Below are 9,486 nucleotides of genomic sequence, written 5' to 3'. Positions count from 1 at the left end.
CATTGCATTCCTTCTGCCACCCGTTTTCCTAGCTCCTTCTGATTACCATAGAAATAGCAATCTAGTAAAGAATAGACCCAGAAGAGATGCCCCCCTTGTCGACTACACAGAAACGGCATGGGAACAGTACACTGACTTTAATAAAGGATTCTTTTTCTTTTTAGGCCCTGTTCAGAATAGTAAATTAATACGCAGATTAACTAGAACACTTGAAGCAGTAGTAAATGAAACTACCTCCGCCTTAGGTAACTTAACAGAAGAGCAGTCCGCTATGCGGGTTGTTGTCCTTCAGAATCGTCTTGTAATTGACGTCATCTTGGCAGATAGAGGTGGAGCCTGTAAGGTCATCGGGTCAAGCTGCTGTGTTTTCATTCCACAGAATGCACCATCTGTATATCAAGCTATCACCCGTCTCCATAAGATTGCAAATCAGATACATCAGACTCCAGGCACCTGGACTTGGTCCGGTTGGTTCTGGACAACGTTAACAGCTTGGGGATGGAAGATCCTATCCTTCCTAGGCATTGGCCTAGTCCTAGTATTCAGTTGCTGCCTATGCCTGCAGTGTGGGCCAGCGATCTGTGGACTGTGTGCCACTTCTTGTATTGAACATTCCAGTTTCCACTCACAACGTAACCAAAAGAAAGAAGAACAAATGATGTTACAAGAACAGACTGATCGATTCATGAGGATCGATATTTCATGAAGGGTCCGTAGGGAACAAGGAGGGAATGAGGAAAATTAAATTTTGGCCATGATGTGTTCCCTAGCGCGTACCCCACCGACTCAATGTATCAGCTTAAAGTGCATGTAACTTCCCTCCTGTGCCAGCTATGAAGACGCAAATACATTTGCGTCCACCGTTAACTTGTCCTCTTTCAGACGCACCATGAATGGATTATATGGTCCGTTCCTAAATATGCTATGCCAACGTCTTTTTGTAGTACACTTTTCACTTTTTCCTGCTCTAGTCAGAGTAGGCCCTGAATTCCTGCCATCTGAACCTCTTTTGTGGCTCCTGACTCTGCCCAGGCTACCTCTCTACTCGTGAACTCTGTCCTACTTTTCAGCGCGGCCCCTCGCGCTCAGCTCAAGCCTGCTTTCTGCCAAGACTGACTATAACCTTCGAGTTATCTGTTCCGCTCCCCGAGAATACATTCCTGCCTACCAGATCCTGTAAACATCCTCTCCAGCTGCAGAGCCAAAAGGGCCGACCTGTCTCAATGCAAGTAATTCATAGCCTCCGTTGCCATGCTTCCATGGAAGGCCCCGTGCCCCCACGCTCCACATGTAGACACTCAGGCGCTCATACACGCATCCACAGTTAGCATAGAATAGCCTCTACCCTAGAGACCTTTCCGCCCAGATAGTATAGTTCCTAAACATCAGATATCAGATAGAAGTACAAGTTGATCTGACATGCCAGACTTCTGTCTCTTTCCGTCAGTGTAAATGTCAAGACCCCTGCACCCCGTCAATCACACGTCATGCAGCTGCGTGCGCATCCAAGCTTCCGATTTCTGCTGACATTGCAACATTCTGTTAGCACCACCCCTTGGTGCCACCCACTTTCGTCACCTATCAGTGACGTTTCTAGCACACACCCCTAGTTCACGCCTAGTTTACGCCTCTTGATGATGTATTGGTACCACGTGTATACTGTTATCTTGTCTTCTCTCAGCTGTTACGCCTCTCACACTGAAACTTATGATGTAAATCAAGTATATAAGCTATGTAATGTCAATAAACGTGAGCGCGCTCATCTATCCCTTCTGACACCCCTGTGGTGGTCAGAACATGATATCCTGATTCCTTTATGAGGAATAAAACCCTTAGAAACTCTAACACCACGGACTCTGTTTTCTTTCTTTCTGATTGAGTTATTATTGATTAAGTACTTACCTGCATAGAAATTAAGAGAGTAAATTAATTATTTACGTCACTCTGATGGGCAATGACCTGCACTTTACAGTAGCCTTTCAGGACACAGACTACAGTTCTACTAATGGGCCAAGGCATGCACTTCACGATGGCACCCTCCTGCCACATGGGGTCACAGAGAACATCGCTTACATGGGCAATGTCCCTCACTTCATGTGGCCAACTTCTGGCTCAGGGAGTCAGACTGCAGCCCTCACATGCCAGGACAAGGAGCCTGGCTTCAACAGAATTAGGAGGATGCCCCCCACTCCTTCAATAGTCATGACCAGATCAGAACAACTGTTTCACACTATGCTCAACGGGGTCTGCTGGACAGGCTCCCCCCTGTGCCTGACTCCCTCCAGACACTCTTCTTGTCCTCAGAGGGCTCTACGGCCTTCACAGGCAGCCAGATTCTTGGTACTGGAATTTTGTCAATTTTCCCTCCTGCCGCTGTTCAACAAAGTATGGGGGTCCAACTTTTACAGTCCAAATCTAGACACATATATGATTTAATGTCTAGCACTTGAAATGTAAAGTAGGTGTGTCAGTTCCTTTGAAGTGATCTCTCCTCTGCACTGCCTTTGATGAAGGGACTTTCTGCCACAGCGGGAATGGAGCCAACTCTTAGTGACCCACAACACAGGCCAAAGGATTTATTAAGAATCGCACCTGTATCATGAAGTTCCTGTAAATCTATATAGGATCTGCACGTTCAGACAACATAAACTGTGGGACTGGTGTCCAGACTGATTCCTGTCACCCCCACTGGCTTTGTTCGCCTGTATACCAGCTAGCTCACAGTGCCACTATGAACTCTTTTTACCAAGGAGAAATAGTTCCAGACAACTCGTTAACATGACAACCCTGATCCCTCAGGGATCATGGAGACAGTGGAGTACTTTTTGCCCAGTCACTCGTGCTCAATTTGTCTCAGAGAGATACACAGAATAAACAATGGGGACGTTTTCATTAAGCATTTATTGAGCCAGCATCATTCTAGTGTAAAATATGTGTGCTGCAACAACCATGAGACAGAAACAGATATAAATGATTATAAGCACCGACTGGCAGATGCATCAAGCAAAATACCTCCCGTTAAAATACCGAATCGGTAAAACAGGCCGGTACCGAACGCAAAACCAGAAAATGCTATGCATCAACCCCAAATCGGTAAAAAATAAAGAATCGCTAAAAATATCCCCTCGGTAAATTACCGAATCGCAAATCAGACAATCGGAAATAACGAACACCAAAGCTGACTATGGAAATACTGAATCGCTATTAAAGAATTGCAATGGAATGCATGAAAAATCGCTAATATCGAAAAATGCAAAAATCGCTATTTAGCATGAGCAAAATAAGGGGAATCTCAAACAGGAGGTAAAGTTATTTGAAGGATAGGAAAAAAAAAATTCTAATTCGCAGCAGGTGCTGACAATCAGTAACCCTTCACAAATGCCCTGGGAAACCCCACAAGTCTTCCAAAATGGCTGCCCTCTACGTGCTTGCTAGGAGGAGGAGGATCAACGCCCAGGCTCAGCGCAGGAGGATGATCCAGGACAGGGTCTTCAGGGTGCGCATCACTTTGCTGGGGCAGACCGAGGAACAGGTGTACGATAAGTACAGACTCAACCGTGCCATGATCATGCGCCTAATAGCAGATCTGGAACCATTACTGCAGCACGAGACCCGTAGGACCAACGCCATACCAGCCCATGTCCAGGTCCTATGCTGCCTGCACCTGCTGGTGTCTGGAAGCTTCCAAGGGGAAATAGCTGAGACTGGAGGCGTGTCGGAAAGCGCATTATCACGCTTCTTCCACTGGTTCCTAGAGGCCATGCTGACATTCATAAATCACCACATCACCTTCCCCACAACCCCCCAGCAGCTGACCCGCACCAAACGAGAATACTACCAGGTGGCACAATTCCCCCATGTGATAGGGTGTGTTGACTGCACGCATGTCCCCATCTGTCCTCCATCAGCCACCGAATACATATACCGCAACCGGAAGTCATATCATTCTATAAATGTGCAGGTTGTGTGCAATGTTAAGTACATCATTACGGACCTTGTAGCCCAATTTCCCGGGAGCACACACAACGCTTACATATTCCGTCACTGTGGCCTCCACAGGCGCCTGATCAACGGTGAATTTGGAGAGGGACACCTACTAGGTACATATTGAAGCATCATCGTTCACTCCATCCCCACATGTATCATTGCATTCATGCTGATGACCTTTCTCTCCCCATCCTGCAGGTGACAGTGCTTATGCATTGCGTGAATATCTACTCACTCCCTACCTCAACCCAGCAACACCGCAAGAGCAGCGCTACAACAGATCACACATCAACACAAGGAATGTGGTGGAGCGTACTGTCAGGTCTGGCTACGCAGGGTTCAGTCGCAGCAGAATAAAGGACCATCTCCTGACTTCACCAAGTACCCTGAAATGGGGTTAACCCCCAGGGTCTTCGAGTTATCAAGCGAGGGACACTAGGTAGGGGAGGGGTCAGCAGGGACAAAGGCTCTGAAAGACATAAACACAACAATAAGACAATGGTAATCAATCTACTCTCATCAATTCTCGCTAATTCACAAAGGTCAAAAATACCTGGTGGTCCTCTGCACCAAAAGAGATAAATCCCTCTCATCTACACAAATTCCTCTCCTCTCGATATCTAAGCATAAATGACTGCCCTAGTAAACGGGACAATAACCAAGCTTTCATAAAAAATAGATCAGGCCTCCACAAAGGAATTCACCTATAGCAGCCCGTACAAGGTTAGGCAAAATATCTCAATATCAACTTAGGCTCCTCAAGGTATTAATAATCACCTCTAAATAAAGATTTAAGCTATGCCTACGAAGGTAATAGCAATATCTGATGTCCAGTTACCACCAATCAAAGTAGTTATGCATAAAGCTGAATGAAGCTGCTGAATTGATAACTAACTCTCATTGCTTTGTACACATCACACCACTGATGACTTCAAACAATTCTATAATGATATACTCCCTACCTTACAAAACATTGAAGCATTAAGCCTTGGGACTCTTTCTCTCATGAAAGATAACACCATGAGAGACTCTCTTCTCTGAAAGTCCCTAGTCCTATCTTTCAGCTTCCTACTCCTACTTAGAAAGAGAAGCAAGGCATTTCCTGATCCAATGCAAGGATTAGCATAGTTTTGCAGCATGCAGTGGTCTTGTTGGTGCTGACCTGTACAGGTGCACTGTGTCAGAGCTGAGACAGGAGGAGTGGGAGGCACCTGAAGCACTCATGAGAGGAGGAAAGTGAATCTTTCTTTAGCAAAGTTAAGGTATAAAAAGGTAATCTAGCCTAAACATCGAAGGTCATGCTGTGCATAGTAGCAGCAGCAGCAGCACCCTCACAGCCCAGGACTCTCATTTTCAAATCACTTCTGTTGCATAAGCTCTGAAGTATCGAGTTCCTGATACCATTATGAGAGATTAAGGCCTGAGACAATGTACAGGTGAACTTAAAATGATCTCTCTGTCCCAAACTCTACATTGGCAACAATCAAGTAAATAAAAGACTAAATACCCATACATCTTTTTATGAAGCCCCAAATTCAATTTTTGTGAAAGTGTACCACATTATCGATTTTCCTAAAATAGACTTATGCATGATTTAGATGTTCAATATAGTTACGTAAAGTTTCAGTAGGTTTCCTTAGAACAAAGGTTAGCTAAAAACATGTTTACAATTTAATTTCTTATTTGCCATCACTATTGATAACTGAGTCCTGAATTTGATAAGATGTCCATTACTGCTCAATCTTACAATCCACAAATGCACGTCTGACCCCCCATTTTCGGTGATATAATTGCTGAGCTAATTCACAAAGGTCAAAAATACCTGGTGGTCCTCTGCACCAAAAGAGATAAATCCCTCTCATCTACACAAATTCCTCTCCTCTCGATATCTAAGCATAAATGACTGCCCTAGTAAACGGGACAATAACCCAGCTTTCATAAAAAATAGATCAGGCCTCCACAAAGGAATTCACCTATAGCAGCCCGTACAAGGTTAGGCAAAATATCTCAATATCAACTTAGGCTCCTCAAGGTATTAATAATCACCTCTAAATAAAGATTTAAGCTATGCCTAATTGGTTCCCCTAATTGGTGGCCAGAGCATCTTCCTAAACCCCGCCTTCCTGTTATAAAACCAAAGATTTGGGAGGCATTATCGATGACAATCCTAACATGGGTGGCCAAGTTTCAGCTGTGACATCCTCAGCCCACCATATCTTAAAAATGATCAGGAAAATACTGCCCTTAATCCCTGATAATTATAGGAACAGCTTTATCACTGCAGTAGTCTACTGAACTACTGTAATAGTCTCTATGTAAACATCTGAGGTGGCTGCAACTTGTTCGGAATGCCGCTGCCAGAATGATCCTTAAGCTTCCAAAGTATCACACTATCTCCCATGGACTTGATAAACTTCACTGGCTTCCCATGAGCTGCCAGGCAAAATGTAAAGCCTTATGCCTTGCATATCAAGGACTACATAACACAAGTCTGGAATTTCTCAGGACGGCATGTAAATGGTACACCCCCAACAGAGATCTCCGCTTCACCAACTCTTATACCCTAGCTGTTCCTAAAATCAAAAAAGCAAACTGGTGGGGTGGGGGGGGACAGGAGCATCATCTATGCTAAAGTTATGGAATAGTCTGTCGTCACACATCAGAGCCACTTTTTCTGTATTGGCATTCAAGAAGGAAGTAAAAACCTGGCTATTTAATAACTAAAGCATTTTATTCTAGCTTGCTCTTTGCTTAGATAGCGCCAAGACACTCTTGGGTAAATGAGCGCTTTAAACATTCCATTCCATAACATGACATATTAATATCAAGGCAAAATTGCCTGAATAGTGATTTCAAGTTACTCTTCAACAAGAATGCAGTGTATCTAATCTCCTTCCGTTAGGCACTGTTTAAGTGTGGAGGAACATAGGTGCCTTCTTTGTAATCATTTTGGTCTGATGAATGGGTAATTCTTATTTTCACTCATATCAAACCTTCTTCTCATGTATGTTGCTTGTGTTTTTAGGGTGCCCAACTCTGCTGTGTACTAGGTGTTAAACAGGTCACAGGACCACCTTGTCCTCTCTGATGTTGCCTTGTGAAGCAATTCAATAAACTTGAGTGGACATTGGGACATTCAGCAATGATCCCTAGGTCTGTTGTCAGGAATGACCGGTTGTTGATAAGGCTGCTGCCAATGATGTTTAGCGTAGATCCTTGTTAAATGAGAGTTACATGTTTTTTCATTCAATTTTGGAGCCTCCTCCTTCTCTGCAATTATCTCAAAGTTAGCATCCTGGCTAACCTCACAATTCATTTTAGTAGCCAGAGGGAGATGTTCACCCTCTTGTTTTGCTTATGATTTAAAAACAATTGTTACAACAAAGGCTAACTAAGGTATAATCTAATAAGATTTTTTTCGATGCCGCAAAATGTGATGCTTTTGCTGGGATGTTAACAAGAATATTAGATTCTCTAGGAGGTATACCCCATACATTTGGGGGCCCTTTCATTGGATCATGGAGTAAATGCTCTTAGTCCATAATGGAATTCAACTCACCTGTCAGCAGCAGCTCTAAACTTGTCAGGCTTGGTGGCTTTAGTTCCAGGGGTTTCAAGAACATTCGCTTTTCATAATTAATAAGCTAGACCAATTGTCTTTGTCATAATATTTCACAATAAGCAGATCCAACCTGTGGCATCAGATGCCTATAACTTGGCACAATAACCAATTTAAGCCATCAGTTTTGAATGTAAGCTTTTTTCACAAGGCAACCTTCAGACACACAGTCATAAAATTAGAAATCTATACAAAACATTACAGTTGTCTAAGGAAAAATACTATCTCTCCCAAGCTGCCCTATCGAGGATTCTCACTGAGCAAACACTCTGTAACCACAGTTTGTCATACTGGGTGACCAACACCCAAACCATTGCCTATGGCTAATCTGTGAGATACCAAGTAACAAATACATCTGCAGGCTTTAATATAGGGTAATAATAATTCACACGTAAATGCCTATTTAATGTAACATATGCTCTTCACAATAATTACGTCATGCCTACTACCTTTATCCTAAGATTTCATAATAAACCGATCAGGCATATGGACATGATAATTGCTTGCCTTCATAACCAACTCAGTCCTGCTACATCAAGTATAAACTTTGGCCAAGCCTTTCAATACATGCAGTCTTTTAGTGGAAGCACACACATTCAGCCATATCAAATCCCTTTCTCTTCAGGACTCTGACAGGTCTTATTTGTTGATCACATAAGGTCAATCCTAAAACTCCACGTAAATTAGTGGAGCCCCGTGCTCTTAAACACATGACTGCACTCTGTAGTTTAACAATAATGGCTGTCCTCCTCCCATCTGTGCTGCAGCCAGAAAAAAATCAAACACATCAAATTGTCTAGTTATCTAAGGCCCTATATTAGCAGTACGATCATCTGGCATCACCGGTTCAGCCCTCAACTGGCTTGTCAGTTTCCTATCCGACCGAACCTTCCAAGTCTTCTCTTCATCATCCGCTTCCCAAACTTTTACATCTGCGTATGGAGTCCCACAGGGTTCCATCTTGAGCCCCTTGCTCTTCAACTTATACATCAGACCTCTGGCATCTGTTGCAGAGCAAGCTGGGCTCACTATTTACTCCTACGCAGATGACACCCAGATCATCTACTCTCTTTCCTCTGACTCTCTTGCCCCCTCATCCGCTCTATGTTCAGGATTGAGAAACATCGCAGCCTGGATGTTGGACAACAAACTGCAACTGAACGGTGGAAAAACAGAACTTCTGCTGTTTGGCCACAATACCACTCTATGGGGACCCCAACACTGGCCCACTCAAATGGGCACTCCTCCTACCCCTTCTAAATCAGCACGCAACTTAGGCGTGATCTTTGACGACCAGCTGTCAATGAAAAACCATGTGGTCAAAACCTCCTCCACCTGCATCACAATCATTAAGTGGTTGCGCAAGATCATCTGGATGCTGCCTGCGGACACCCAGAAAACTGTAGTCCAGGCCTTAATCACTTCTAGGCTGGACTACAGCAACATTCTTCTTCTGGGTGCCAGCAAAGAGGTGACTCGCAAATTGCAGACAGTCCAGAATATGGCAGCACGACTGCTCTGCAAACTCCCCAACACTTCTCTTATCTCTAATTCCCTCCGCTCACTACACTGGCTCCGTATCGAAAACCGCACGAAATTCAAGGCTCTCTGTTTCATGCACAAAATAAACACTGGCCGGGCCCCACCTTATCTGACATCCTTGGTTCACCACCATTGCCCCCCCCGCACTCTGCGCTCATCTAGCCAATACCTTTTCTCAGTGCCCAGAATCAGAAAAGCCAGAATGGGAGGCCGCTCTTTTGCCTGGCTAGCCCCTTCACTATGGAATTCTCTTCCCCTTCAGTTACGAAAAGAGCCCAACTACCTTAGCTTTCGCAAACAGGTGAAAAATTGGTTATTCAACATGTAGCCTCCTCCCC

This window comes from Lissotriton vulgaris, chromosome 8, assembly GCF_964263255.1.
Source record: "Lissotriton vulgaris chromosome 8, aLisVul1.2, whole genome shotgun sequence".
NCBI classification, from domain to species: domain Eukaryota; kingdom Metazoa; phylum Chordata; class Amphibia; order Caudata; family Salamandridae; genus Lissotriton; species Lissotriton vulgaris.
The sequence above is the reverse complement of the archived record's forward strand: the minus strand, read 5'-3'. Positions refer to the sequence as shown.